Below are 14,970 nucleotides of genomic sequence, written 5' to 3'. Positions count from 1 at the left end.
GAAAGATTGATGAAGGGAAATGTGAAAATAATTTACTAGGTAGTATATAATCAGTAAATATTACTGCTCCATTTCCCCTTTTTAACTAAACACGTTAAAATTAGAGTTCAAATGTATTTCACTTAAATTCTCAAAAAGTGTTTGTGAGTGACATTTTATTACATAACCTCTATTCAACTTCTTAAAAAATTGTTCCTGATGGTCAGATAAATTGTGATTATTATGTTATTATATCACACAAATCATTTTTTGCAACTTTGAAAATCAATTCTATTGAGGTATAATTTACATAAAATAAGTGTGCAGTTTGATGAGTTTTGACATACACACACACAAACACACACACACACACATACCAAGTAATTAACCCCTCAAACCAAGATACAAAACATTTCCAGTACCCCTCAAATTCCCTCATGCCCTTTCTCAGTCAATACTTTACCTCATAATAGACTGAATGTGAATTTGTATTGCTTCCACATCGGGACTTTTATGAATAAAAGGGCTCTGAAAACTTTGGTACAGGAGTTTCATTTGCTCTATGTCCTAACGGACAAGTGTTGTCAGTCCTGTCGGTGTCTGGTGGTGTCTTACTGTGATTTTAATCTGCATTTCCCCGCAATGATGTTGCGTATCTTTTCAAACTCTTAGTAACCCTTCATAACTACTCTTTTGTGACTTGTCTGTTGAAATATTTTTGTCCACGTTTTAATTGGGTTTTTCACTTTTTGAATTTTAAATTTATTTATATAGTCTAGATACAAATCCTTTTTGTCAGACATACATACTGTAAATATTTATCCTAGTATTTGACTTACCTTTTCACTCACCTAGCACTTTTCCATGTAGAGCAGAAGTTTTGAAATTTTATAGTCTAATTTATCTTTTCCTTCCTTTCATGATTAGTGATCTGTGTGTCCTGTGAAATCTTTGTCTAGACCAAGGTTGTGTAGATATTCCTCTGTTTTCTTCTAGAAATTTTATAGCTTTAGTTTCACTTTTATGTATGTGATAAATTGTAAGTTTATTTTTGTGTGTGGTATCTTTGAGGTTGTTTTGTTTTCATGTGGATATCCCATTATTTAACTGTTTTTTGGAAGATTATTCTTTCTCCATTAAATTACCTCAGCACATTTATGGAAAATCAATTGACCACACATGTGTGGCTCTATTTCTGGACACACTATTTTGTCCCATTAATTCCTATTCACCTCCTTGATTAGTGTAGCTTCACAGTAAGTCTTGAAATCAGGTACAAGACGTTCTCCAATTATGTTATTTTTGTTTAAATCATTTTGGCTATTTTTCCTTGCTTTTCAATATAAATTTTATAATTACCTTATCATTTGCTACAGATAAGTGTGCTAGGATTTTTTTTTAAGTATACTTGATGTGCAATATTATATAAGTTACAGGTGTACAATATAGTGATATTATAATTTTTAAAGGTTATACTCCATTGTATTTATTACAAAATACTGGCTATATTCCCTGTATTGTACAATATATACTTCCACTTATTTTATACCTTTTGTACCTTTTAATCCTCTACCCTTATATTGCCTCTCCCATCCTCCTTCTCCCCACTGGTAACCACTAGTTTGTTTTTTATATTGGTGAGTCTGTTTCCACTATGTTGTACTCACTATTTGGTTTTATTTTTTAGATTCCACATATAAGTGATACTATACAGTATTCGTCTTTGTCTGATTTATTTCACTTAGCATAACACCCTCTGAGTCCATCCATAGTGTTGCAAATGGCAACTTTTCATTCTTTTTGATGGCTGAGTAGTATCCCATTGTATATTCTATTGTATATATACACCATATTTTCTTTACCCATTTATCTGTTGAAGGACATGGGTTGCTTCTCTATCTTGCCAACTGTATAATGCTGCTACAAACATTAGGCTGCATGTATCTTTTCAAACTAGTGGGTTCTCTTCAGATACATACTCAGTAGTTCTATTTTTAGTTTTTTGAGAAACCTCTTACTGTTTTCCACAGTGGCTGCACCAATTTATATTCCCACCAACAGTGTATGAGGGTTCCCTTTTTGTTCACATCCTCATCAACATTTTGTTATTTGAGTTCTTTTTGATGATAGCCATTCTGATAGGTATGAAGTGATATCTAATTGTGGTTTTGATTTGCATCTCTCTGATGATTGCATTCCCTGATGTTGAGCATCTTTTCATGTGTCTGTTGACCACCTCCATGTGCTCTTTGGAAAAACGTCTATTCAGAAATTAAACAAATTGGTGGGGGGGGAGCAAATAGGAAGAAAATATAACAAATATGGACTACTCTTTTGAAAAGCTTGAGTTTATATTTTATAAAGGTTAAACAGATGAACTTCAGTGTAAAGATACTGGAGTTGGAATCTTGTTTCTCAGAAAAGATTGCCTTTGGGAAATCATGATACTCTTAAGAGTCAGTTACCCTGAATATAAAGTTCATTTTATGGAGTTACTCTGAGGCTTAAGAGAGATGATATGTTAAAAGTAAAGAGCATGTGCCTGGCATATGGTGATTATACAGTGATTAATATGCACAGATTTTATGGAAATTTTCTTTTTGTTTTGTTTTTATGTGTAATTTTTTGCTATTTATTTCATCTTGAATAACATATTTATTCAATTTTCTTTATGTTTACTTCTTCTAGACCTCAAATATGGAGGATTTGTTCATTGCATTTCTCAGATTATGGAACAGTATCTGTATTGTTCCACTTTATCTATTATTTACTTTTCTATTTATTATTGTTGAAGTTTATTTATTCTGTTTTACCACCATACCTCAATCCCTTTCTCCTCCTGTCACAAAAGAAAACCATTTTATGGTGCTTAATGTGTATGTTTCATGTTTGCATCCTAACAATAAGATTTCCTGTTGTTTTCTTTGCATATATTTTTAAGTTGTCTAATGGTTTCATGTAATGTGACAATGTTTCTTACCTTTTTCATGACACAGTACATTTTTAAAGATTTCCCTCTGTTGTATATAGTCACCATTGCCTTGATCAACAGTGTGTATCCATGGCATTTTACTTATTCTTATGCTGAGAGACACAGAGATTGCTTCTCAATTTGCCACTACAAATGACATTTTCATGAATATCTTGTACACGATCTGGGCTTGCACTGCATTTCTCTGGGATATGAATATTGTAAGTAAAGTTGCTCCACTCCTCACAGGGATGGTAATGCTTAATTTGCATTACCAGCATGTTCCATAGGCTGACAGTACTGATGTCTGCTCTCATCAGCACCTCCAGAGGGTTCCTTACTTTCTACCTCTCCACCAATATTTGGTGTTAGCCAATTTTTCAGTCAATTGATGTAAAAAAACATGTTGTTATTTCAATTTGAATAATCATAGAAATTTATAATGATTTTGAACATATCTTCATGAGATTCTTTGATGGTTTTTATTTTTAAAATTCATCAGCTTATAGACTTAGAATGAAAGTGAAAATTTGATAACTTGTTAAATGAAGATAACCAAGCCAATTCCCTAAATTCACTACATGCTTTAAATTACTTTCTTTTAAGTTCTTTTACTAAACTTCACTTCATGTATATATTTAAATCAGAGCACATTTAAGCTAAAAGTGATCTTTGCCACTTAGACCAAGTTTTTGGTTTTAAGTTTGGGGACAGTTTCAGATTTTGGAGAATTTTTGGAATCATGGTAAAAAACATATATAAAAAAATTTGGTTTGGGATGCAGTGTACTATCACTACTGATGTAATTATGCTCTAGTATTGACCAATTTTTTCCACTCCTGTCTAATCTATAAGTTACCCACTCCTTAGCAACTGGCCTACAATTGATTCTAGCTGGCCTCTTAATTCTCTCCCATGTCCTTGAACAAGTCTCACTTTTTCTAACCCTTCTTTTAAACAGCAATTTTAAAACAGACATCATCAAGACTCCATCTCTGTCACACTCTCATTTTGTTGAAAACTATGTGCTTCTGAAGTGATTTTTTTGAAAGAGCTCTGACATTAGGTGGTCCCTTTGTCATAGAACTAAGGGGGCCATGGATAAAAATGCAAAGATGAATATACATACTTGCTGTTTTCTATTTATGGTAGTAGATTGAATTTCAATTTGGAGTGTAATTTACACCTTTCTAATTTATTGAAGCAAAACACCCCAAGCAACAAGGAAATCTGGTTTCCTTGATTTCTTGCTACTCTTCTGTCCAATTAGCTTTTTATTTATTTCTTCCCCATAGCCTAAACACAGCACAATTACTTAATTTTATTTTCTAACTCTATTTTCCTTTAGTAGACTCCAAGAAGGAAAATTTCTCACTCTGTATGTAGGATCCCTACATGCTTCTGATGGTTATTTGCTTGCCCCATATGATATATGTTTACAGTTCATATGCATTTAATATGTATTTAATTCTTCACCAGTATTATTAGCAAGATGTTCTCTGTAAATATTGATGATTCATTAGACATACAATTACAGCATTAGGCTTGTGGGTTTTGGATTCTTTTTTTAACTTTTTCTCTAAACAATAGAATGATAATTAATTGTGTAAGAAAAAAAATTAGGTCAGAATTTATTCCCTCCAGTCTCCCTCCCTAACATCTCTTGGAGGGGTCCACCTCAATCTCATATAGATACCAAAATTCATTCTATATTGTTGACTGTGCTTATTGTGCTACTGCTTTGCATATTTCATAGATTTCCCATCAACTATTACTTACATTCCAAGTAGAATTACAAACAGTATAACCTTGCCATCATATAAATAGATGTGTCTCTCAAAGAAATAGCATTCAAAGAATTGAAGCATTTCATCAGCAATAGAAATAGAGCACTAAATCTGTTTTTACTTTTTTACTACTACTTGAGGGTAAGAGGGATTAGTGAAAACCAAGATCTCAGCAAAGAACATAAATCCTTATTTTTTTCTGTGATTTTATCTATGCTGTAAAATCATAAAATTCAGAGATATAGAAAGTTTGCTTCAAATATATATAGTTAGTCAACAGATTAGAACACAACTGAAGTAAATAAATTCTATGTAAAAATTTTCAGAACTCTCTGCCAACCCAAAGAATTTGGATCCAAAGAAAGTGGATCTTTATAGAAACTTGATAGTTGAGGTCAGCTTGGATATGAGAAAAATGAGTGTGGTGCTGTTTAAGTCTTTAATAAACAGGTAGAAGATGAACTGCTTTCAATCCATAGCTTCATCACAAGTGAAAGCTCTACATTGTGCTACAGTACACTTCATTCAACACAATCATGAAGGTACCTAACTGAGACCAAACACTAACAGGACCCAAAGAAAGAGAAGTAGCATGATAACATACATATCCCATAACCATTTATTAATATATTGCAAGGAAATCACTTATTTTGTTTCTGTTCTCTATGGTGTTCTAGTAGAGAAAAATCACTAGGCCTCTTCTGTTATCAGGACTCTCAAAGAACCAAGTTTTGTTTTTGTTTTAGTATTTAACTGTATGTCTTTGAGATGGGTGTAAGACATAAGGAAGAACATTTAGTGTCAACTGGTCTTTGATAACCCAGATTTTATACATAAACATCCTTATATTTTATTCCAATGAAGGGAATTCTTTCTACCCTTCTGTATCAATATGGTTGCAATGAAAACTATGATGTTTGATGAGTTTTTATGACTTCCTAAACCCTTGTCTCAGCTGGTTCTTGAAGATTAAAAAAATAATTTCTGAAAGAAAAGTAAAGACAAAAATATTTTTGTCTTCTTACAGAAAAAAACTCTTTAAGCAATTAAATTAAACTTTTTTGATGTGTCAAAATATACTGTTAAGGTGATATAGTCATTTTTGTATCCCTTAACTAGCTGATAATCTGCACTGCCATTGAGTTGTAGAAAATGTTGAAATGTTGTCAATATTTTGAAACCCAGAGACTGACTAGCCCCCAGAACATGTAATGGTGCAGGGAAGCCCTCTAGGTAAATATCTGTATCTGTGCTTCATCATTCAGACAATGTTGACAAGCTCATCGAAGCAGACATGTTTACTGCACTTAATGTGTTTGCATCTTTCCATCTCCATGTTCATTTGTATATTTCTTGATGATAACAGCTCCCATATGGGGAGTCTGGAATTCCACCATCACCTAGCAGTAATAAGGTATACTTCCCCCACCTTAGAGGGGTAATATCAGAGGAGGACTAGTCAAAAAATCAGAAATTTCACATTGTTTAGTGGTAATGAGGGCACAACACCACCCCTGAGGGCTAGTGGAGTGAGGTTAGTGGAAGTCAAGTGAGGAGGACAAAGTACTCCTACATCTTCCATCCAAGGAGGGACCAGTGGAGGTCTCGTGGGGAACATGAACTCCCACCCCTACTCTGCAGTAATTTTGACCCATTTCTAGAGTCTCAGAGGAGGCCACAAGGGGGACGTGTACTGTATTCATCATCACCTGGTAGTGGGAGGTTGCACCCTCTTCTTCCCTTTTTAGGTATCAGAGGAAGGCACCCAAAACTGGTTTAAATAAGATCTAGAATCTCATTACATAATACCTAAATGTTCAGGTTTCAATATGAAATTATTTGCCATGTGAGAACAAAGAAAATCTCAAACTAAATGAAAAAAGGGAATCAGTAGATGCCAAGACCAAAATGACAGAGATGTTAGAGTTACCTGACAAAGATTTAAAAGCATAAAATTCCTTCAGTAGACAATTACAAAGATGTTTGAAATAAATTTGAAAAATAGGAAATTTCTACAAATTGACATTTTAAAACTGAAAAACACAATAACTGAAATAAAACCTCAGTGGATGGACTCAAAAGCAGAGGAAAGGGGACAGAGGAAGAATCTGAGAATCAGAAGAACAATAGAGTTACCTAATCTGAAAGACAAAGAAAATATACTTTTTATAACATTTTTTGTTGATTTATAATCATTTTACAATGTTGTGTCAAATTCCAGTGTTCAGCACAATTTTTCAGTCATACATGGACATATACACACTCACTGTCACATTTTTTTTTCTCTGTGGGCTACCATAATAATTTGTGTATATTTCCCTGTGCTATACAGTATACTCTTGTTTATCTATTCTACAATTTTGAAATCCCATCTATCCCTTCCCACTCTCCTCCCTCCCCGGCAACCACAAGTCTGTATTCTCTGTCTATGAGTCTATTTCTGTCCTATATTCATGCTTTGTTTTTGTTTGTTTGTTTTTGTTTTTTAGATTCCACATATGAATGATCTCATATGGTATTTTTCTTTCTCTTTATGGCTTACTTCACTTAGAATGACATTCTCCAGGAGCATCCATGTTGCTGCAAATGGCATTATGTTGTCGGTTTTTATGGCTGAATAGTATTCCATTGTATAAATATACCACAGCTTCTTTATCCAGTCACCTGTTGATGGACATTTAGGCTGTTTCCATGTTTTGGCTATTGTAAATAGTGCTGCTATGAACATTGGGGTGCAGGTGTCATCCTGAAGTAGGGTTCCTTCTGGATATATGCCCAGGAGTGGGATTCCTGGGTCATACGGTAAGTCTATTCCTAGTCTTTTGAGGAATCTCCACACTGTTTTCCATAGTGGCTGCACCAAACTGCATTCCCACCAGCAGTGTAGGAGGGTTCCCCTTTCTCCACAGCCTCTCCAGCATTTGTCATTTGTGGATTTTTGAATGACGGCCATTCTGACTGGTGTGACGTGATACCTCATTGTAGTTTTGATTTGCATTTCTCTGATGATTAGTGATATTGAGCATTTTTTTATGTGCCTTTTGATCATTTGTATGTCTTCCTTGGAGAACTGCTTGTTTACGTCTTCTGCCCAGTTTTGGATTGGGTTGTTTATTTTTTTCTTATTGAGTTGTATGAGCTGCTTATATATTCTGGACATCAAGCCTTTGTCAGTTTCATTTGCAAAAATTTTCTCCCATTCCGTAGGTTGTCTTTTTGTTTTACTTATGGTTTCCTTTGCTGTGCAGAAGCTTTTAAGTTTCACTAGGTCCCATTTGTTTATTCTTGCTTTTATTTCTTCTAGGAGAAAATTTTTGAAATGTATGTCAGATAATGTTTTGCCTATGTTTTCCTCTAGGAGGTTTATTGTATCTTGTCTTATGTTTAAATTTTTGATCCATTTTGAGTTGATTTTTGTATACGGTGTAAGGGAGTGTTCTAGCTTCATTGCTTTACATGATGCTGTCCAGTTTTCCCAACACCATTTGCTGAAGAGTCTGTCTTTATTCCATTGTATTTTCTTGCCTCCTTTGTCGAAGATTAGTTGACCAAAAGTTTGTGGGTTCATTTCTGGGCTCTCTATTCTGTTCCATTGGTCTATATGTCTGTTTTGGTACCAATACCATGCTGTCTTGATGACTGTAGCTCCATAGTATTGTCTGAAGCCTGGGAGAGTTATTCCTCCAGCCTCTTTCTTTCTCTTAAATAATGCTTTGGCAATTCTAGGTCTTTGATGGTTCCATATAAATTTTATTATGATTTGTTCTAATTCTGTGAAATATGTCCTGGGTAATTTGATAGGGATTGCATTAAATCTATAGATTACCTTGGGCAGTGTGACCATTTTAATAATATTGATTCTTCCAATCCAAGAGCATGGGATATCAACAAAGAAAATATACTTTTAAAAAATGAACAGAGCCACAGGGATCGTGATACACTCTTGATAGAAGAGTTAACATTTGTGTTGCTAGAGTCCAGGTGGAAAAGAGAAAAAGGGAAGGGATGAAAATGTAGTTGAAGAAATAATGGCTGAAAAAGTTCCCAAATTTGACAAGAGACATTCACTTATAGATTCAAGAAGTTCAGCTAAAGATGATAACCCCCAAATTCAAAATAAGACACACTATAGTTAAGTTTCTGAAAACTAAATCTAAAGAAAACATTTGAAAACATGAAGAGAGAAATGATACCTTATCTACAGAAGCAGAACAACTTTGGGTGACAGCAGTTTTCTTATTAGAAACTATGGAAGCTTCATGGAGGTGGTGCAATATTTTTCAAGTGCTGAAAGAAAACTGTCAGGTAGGTATCATATTCATTGATAATATCCTTCAGAAATGCACTGAATATCTAGACAAAGGAAAACTAAAAGAGCTTCAGACCTACACTAATAGAAGGGCTAAAGGAAATTCTATAAACAGAAAAGTGATAAAGAAATCAGGGAACTCATAAAGGAAGAAAGAACACAGTAAGAAAAATATGGGTGTATATAATAAACTTTCCTCTCCTCTTGAGTTTTCTAAATTATGTTTGATGGTTGGAACAAAAATTATAATACTGCTTGATGTGACTCCAAATGTATGTAGAGGACATATTTAAGACAATTATATAACAAATGGAGAAGGATAAAGGGATGTAAAGGAAGGTAAGGATTCTACATTTCACAATAGCTGGTAAAATGACACCACCAGGAATCTATAAATTATGTGTATATAATAAAATATCTTGAGGGCCACTGAAACTACTACAAAGAAATATATTCAAAAATATACATAAATCAAATTGGAATCCTAGAAAAATTTTAAACACCCCATAGAAAGAAAGGAAAAGAAAAAAGAGAAATGAAAAATAGAGAGAACAAAAAGAAAACAAAAAAATAAAATATAGACTGAAGCATTAATACATTAATAATTAAGTCAAACATAAGTGACCTAAATGCATCAATTAAAAGACAGAGTTTGGCTGAATTTATTTAAAATTATGATGTAACTACTTAATGTCTACAAGAAACTCACTTAAATATAACCAAATAGGCAAGTTAAAGAAAAAAGATGGTAAAAGTCACTTCAGGCAAACATTAATCAAAAGGTAGTATGAATGACTATATTAAAATTAATAGAGATGGGCAGAGATCTTACACAATATTAAGGACAATCCATCATGAAGAGCAGTAATCATAAATGTATATATACCCAGAACAGAGCTGCAAAGTATATGAAGTAAAAACTGATAGAATTGAAAAGAGAAATAGATAAATTCACAATTATAGTTAAAAACTTCACAATCTCTCTCTCAACAGTTGATAGAACAACTAGATAGAAAATCAGCAAGAGAGAAACTCAACAACATTATCAAGCAACAGTATCTAATTGCTGGTGCCAGCACTGTCCTCCAACAATAGCAGAATACATATTCTTTAATGGTGCTCATGGAACATATACCAAAATAGTCCACGCGCTGGCTGTAAAACAAACCCCAACAAATTTAAAATACTTGAAATCATACAGAATGTGTTCACTGGCCACAAATGAACCAAACTAGAAATCAATAATCGAAGTATAATGAAAATATCCACACACTTACAAACTAACCGATGCAATGGATCAAAGAGAGAGCAACAATTTAAAAGATACATTGAACTGAATGAAAATGAAAATACAATGTTTCAACAGTTATGGGACACAGATAAAGCAGTACTCAGAGGGAAATTTATATTACCATGTTCACATAATAGAAAACCTTATAATCTAAACTCCTACCTCAAGAATCTAGAAAAACAAAAGCAAAATCAACCCAAAGCAAAACCAGCCATGCCTAGTGTCATTTAACATGGACATATGCCAAAAGTAAGTATTGTCTTAATTATAATGTGTAAGTGTTTCCTCTGCTGAAGAGTTTGATTCTTACCAAACATATCTAATAATTGGAGGAAAACAACCAGTTTGCATCATCAACGTACAATTAGCTCACACACATTTTCTTCTTGCCTTTTCAGTGTGAAAATGTTTTCAAAACAACAACAATGTACACATACTTTCACTACAAATGTACTTGCCTATTCGATTAGTAAAATACATTTTGAACATGCACTATAAATTTAGGTAGAAAAATAACCATTGTATTTAGAGTCCTTTAGTTAAGGGATAATAAGAAAAAAAAGTCAGTGATTCTAGAAGTACATCATGTTAACCAAGTGATGACAAGTTAAACACTGAAGTCTCATACTGTGTAATAAATTAATTTCATTTTAGCAAATCCTGAAAATAGCATGTGCTAATGTCCTTAAAAATAAAAATGAAGGTATTAGCCCACATTTTAAAACTTTATGTCAAATTAAGCCACTCTAGATTAGAATTTCTGTGATTACATGCTTATCTCCTTTACTGTTTCAAAAGCAATGTTATTGCACAAAGGAAATTTTTCTTTGAATATTTGAAAAACAATATGGTATTCACAGAGCCTTCAAAATTATCCTTTTGTCTCTGATTGGGGTATATGCCAAAGAAAATTAAAGCAAGAAAGTAAGTGAATCCACAATGGACAAAATAATTTGGTTAAGATCATAATTTGGGTTAGATCAATTACGTCCCATTGAAGACCGTAAGACAATGGTAAAGCTATTTACATTTTAGCATTGTTGAAACATTCTTTTTTGCTTTTCATTGGAGCCTAGAAAAAATTATGTAATTATTAAGTATAATGACCCTTTTTAAAAAGGAGATTGTTTCATACGATCAAAAGACAGGCTGCCAAATTTATCCATGTTCTTTCCATTTTCTTTTTCTCCATAAAGCAAAAAATAATTGCTTTCTGTTTATTCTTTGCCTATTCTATGAAACTTATTTTGAAGGTAGTCATACAAAATGCTGAAATGGACAATAAGAGGTACTTTGTAGACTAGGTGTTATTTAATTAAATATAAAAAGCAAATTTAAAATAATACTAGGCTCACAATAATGAGACAGCTCTAATTGAAGGCCACTAGAGTGCTTTTAGCACACCCCTCAGCATCAGGCAGTCATGGAGAGTAGCTGTTCCTTCATAAACCATCATTCATCAGCACCGCCTTATCCTCTTATCCTGAGAGATATATTCAGTATCATTATAGCTTCCATGTTCCATTTCTCTTTGATTGGCTAGGCTCCTCTCAAAGGTCTGAAATGAGGGTTTCTTTTAAACACACACACACACACACACACACACACACATATATTTAATTTATATATTTATATGTATCTTTAAAGATGTAGAAGAGCCAGAGAGAATATTACAATCCCAAATTGTATCGTTCATTAAGACAGTAAAATACAATGAGGGTATTCTTGAATCACCATCACTAAATTATTAGCTGAATATTACAGGAACAATAGAGCAGAGCACTGAGGTTATTGAACAGAATAGATATAGGTTATCTGTTTAACAGTAAAATCAAAATTTTATTTAAAATTAAAGCACTGTATCAATTCCCTTCTTTTACCAAATTCTACTATATCCTCTTCTCTGTTTTCTTGAGTTATATTTGTCAGCATAATGATGTATTTAACACCAAATTTAGAAATCTTTGAATTATGCTGTCTTGAGTACTAGTATCTCACAGTTTGCATTTAGATACTACTGTTAACCAAAGAGTTATTGATCTATGATAGGTATTAATTCAGTGATCAACATAAATGTGCTAAATAGAGCTATAACTACATAGCTAAGTGATTGTTTCATCTTGAAAAGATTTTCAAACTATTTTAGTAGTATGACTGAGGAACAGCACCAAAATACCTCCAAACTAGCACCCTGGGATGTTAATAAATGTAAAGGTTTAAAGGATTCTATAGGCAAGTAAGTTAAGCAAATATAAAATAAAATAATTTTCTATTTGTTTTACTCTAGGGTGTCTTAGAATTTTCACTAATTGATGAGCATATTAAGTGGGGCACCCTTTTGTGAATACTCATCTTTCCATGGGATTAGTGGAAAGAAGAGTTCTCTATATAAGGAAACATAAGTAATATTCTCTTTTCTAATAGATGTAAACAAAATTGTCTGACAAAGTCATGTGGCCCAGGTACATAAGAATAATGCATTTATAAGAATCATCTGATGCCCATTTTTCATTTGTTGTGATATTTGATCCAAACTATTTCATGTCCCCCATTTAACTTTTGAATAAAAAATTAAAGCTAAAAGCAGCTCTCGTACAGGAGAAGAGCTGCAGAGGGCCAGAGCTAAGCCAGTAGGCTCTATTTTTGAAGCAGCCTTTTATTTCTGCATCTCTGATATCCCAGGCATAGCTTTCAAAAACACTTCTCTTGTGACTAGGTTGCTTTTATCTTTCCCATTTTATTAAAGGAGTTAAATGGAAGGTATTCTGAAACTCCAATTTAGCTTTTATTTTTCAATAAAAATGACAGTCGAAAAACAGTGTAACCACAGGAGAGGCAGGGCAACCTGGCACAGAGGGGGTGGATGCCCGCTGAGATGAGACTACAAAGTGTTTGGATAACACACTCACCAGGCTTTCTAAATACCTTGGTGAGACACTGTAAGAGGAGGGCAAATAATGGTCTTCATCTTTGAATTCACCCCAGCTCTTTCTACTGTCATGAAATTTTTATTTAAAGAAATCTAAAAAAAAGGAGACCATTTGAATATGGTTCTTGAATACTCTAATGCACTTGTCTCGGTTTGATGTTCCTTTGTGCCATAAGTTAGAAAGTATATTTCTCATCTTCATTATAAGTCCAATAGCTAATCCCCTAGACATCTCCAACTAATCATAATGCTCCGTCGACAGTGTATACCTTTAGGTAATATGTACAAAATTTATACAGTGATGTCCTAAGTTGTGAATGTAAATAGCCCCCATAAATAATCTTCTAAAGTATCATTTTAGATTATCATATTTAGAAAAGACTTAAGTTTGACAAAAACTCCATAATCCTTGAATAATTTCTGAAAAATACCACAAGACATACGGGAATCCCAAACATACAGTAGATATAGAGAAGAAAGTGATGCATTTGGCTTATTTTATTTTTTTGCCAGCATCATGCTAACAATGGTCCTGTTCACTAATTTAGTTTAAGGATGGTATGTGTACATGGATAACACTAACAGCTGGTTGATTACGGTATAGAAGTGTTCATACTGACTGAATCCAATATAACAATATAACAATCAAATATAACAAATTTTGTAAATACTGTCAGTCTCATTTTGCAAAATCCTAAATGAGAAAGGAATTCACATTTGTACTGAGAAATGGAGACCTAGAGGTAAATGATAGAGGCTGAGATAAAGTAAGGGGAGACACACAGAATCAAGCAACTCAGATCCTTGGGTCTCCTCTCCTAAAATGTAAATTCCGTGATCTTAGGAGACCTGAATGTCCTGGGTGGAGATAGTCTGAACTGAGTCAAAGCTGAATAACCCTGGGGTTTGCAGTTGGGCCCCTCCAAACCTTTTTCACTTAAATGTGCCAAGTTAAAATATTAGTGAGAATGATTTTCTACAAAAAACATGAAATGAGACAGTTAAGTTTCTGAAATGTAATAAGGGCACCTTAACTGTCAGATATTAAAATGTGACGTGCAGGATAAAGCATCCTGTTTTCTCCTTGTTCACCTGGTTATCAGATTAATGCATTTTCCTCTCAATCCACTGCTACTAGTGGCTGCTATAGAAACATACATGTTTATCCAGCCCTCTCTTTACCAGTAGTTACAAGTTCATCAAAATAACTGGAAGGACTAGACAGAATTGGGCTGGGGGTATGGGAAGCTCCATGATAACAATGTCTGAATCTTCAAGATACCTCCCCCATCATTTTGACAGGTACATTTTTCTGCTTGTCCCTTGGTATCACTTTCAGCATATAGCAGATTACACAATAAATTTCACTTGCTAATTTTTTGTTTAATTTATGACTATACAAATTATTTTGACAAGTATATTTGGTGGAGAGACAATATTAACAAGGTGGCTTTATATGTACAACAAAAGAACCTGTCCCTAGACTTAAAATACAGCTATAAAGCCAACTATTTTAAATTTACAACTGGCTGTACCAAGTAACTGTGAAAATCAACATGCAATCATTAAGAAAAAATTTTTTTAATATGTTGTCACATTTCTGGAACTGTTTAATGTTAAAGAAAACAGACATGCCAGGTAGATAATACCTGACTTCCATTAAAGAAACAAGATTAACTGCAACACGCCTTCTTTCATAATGAA

This window comes from Camelus bactrianus, chromosome 29, assembly GCF_048773025.1.
Source record: "Camelus bactrianus isolate YW-2024 breed Bactrian camel chromosome 29, ASM4877302v1, whole genome shotgun sequence".
Classification (NCBI taxonomy): domain Eukaryota; kingdom Metazoa; phylum Chordata; class Mammalia; order Artiodactyla; family Camelidae; genus Camelus; species Camelus bactrianus.
The sequence above is the reverse complement of the archived record's forward strand: the minus strand, read 5'-3'. Positions refer to the sequence as shown.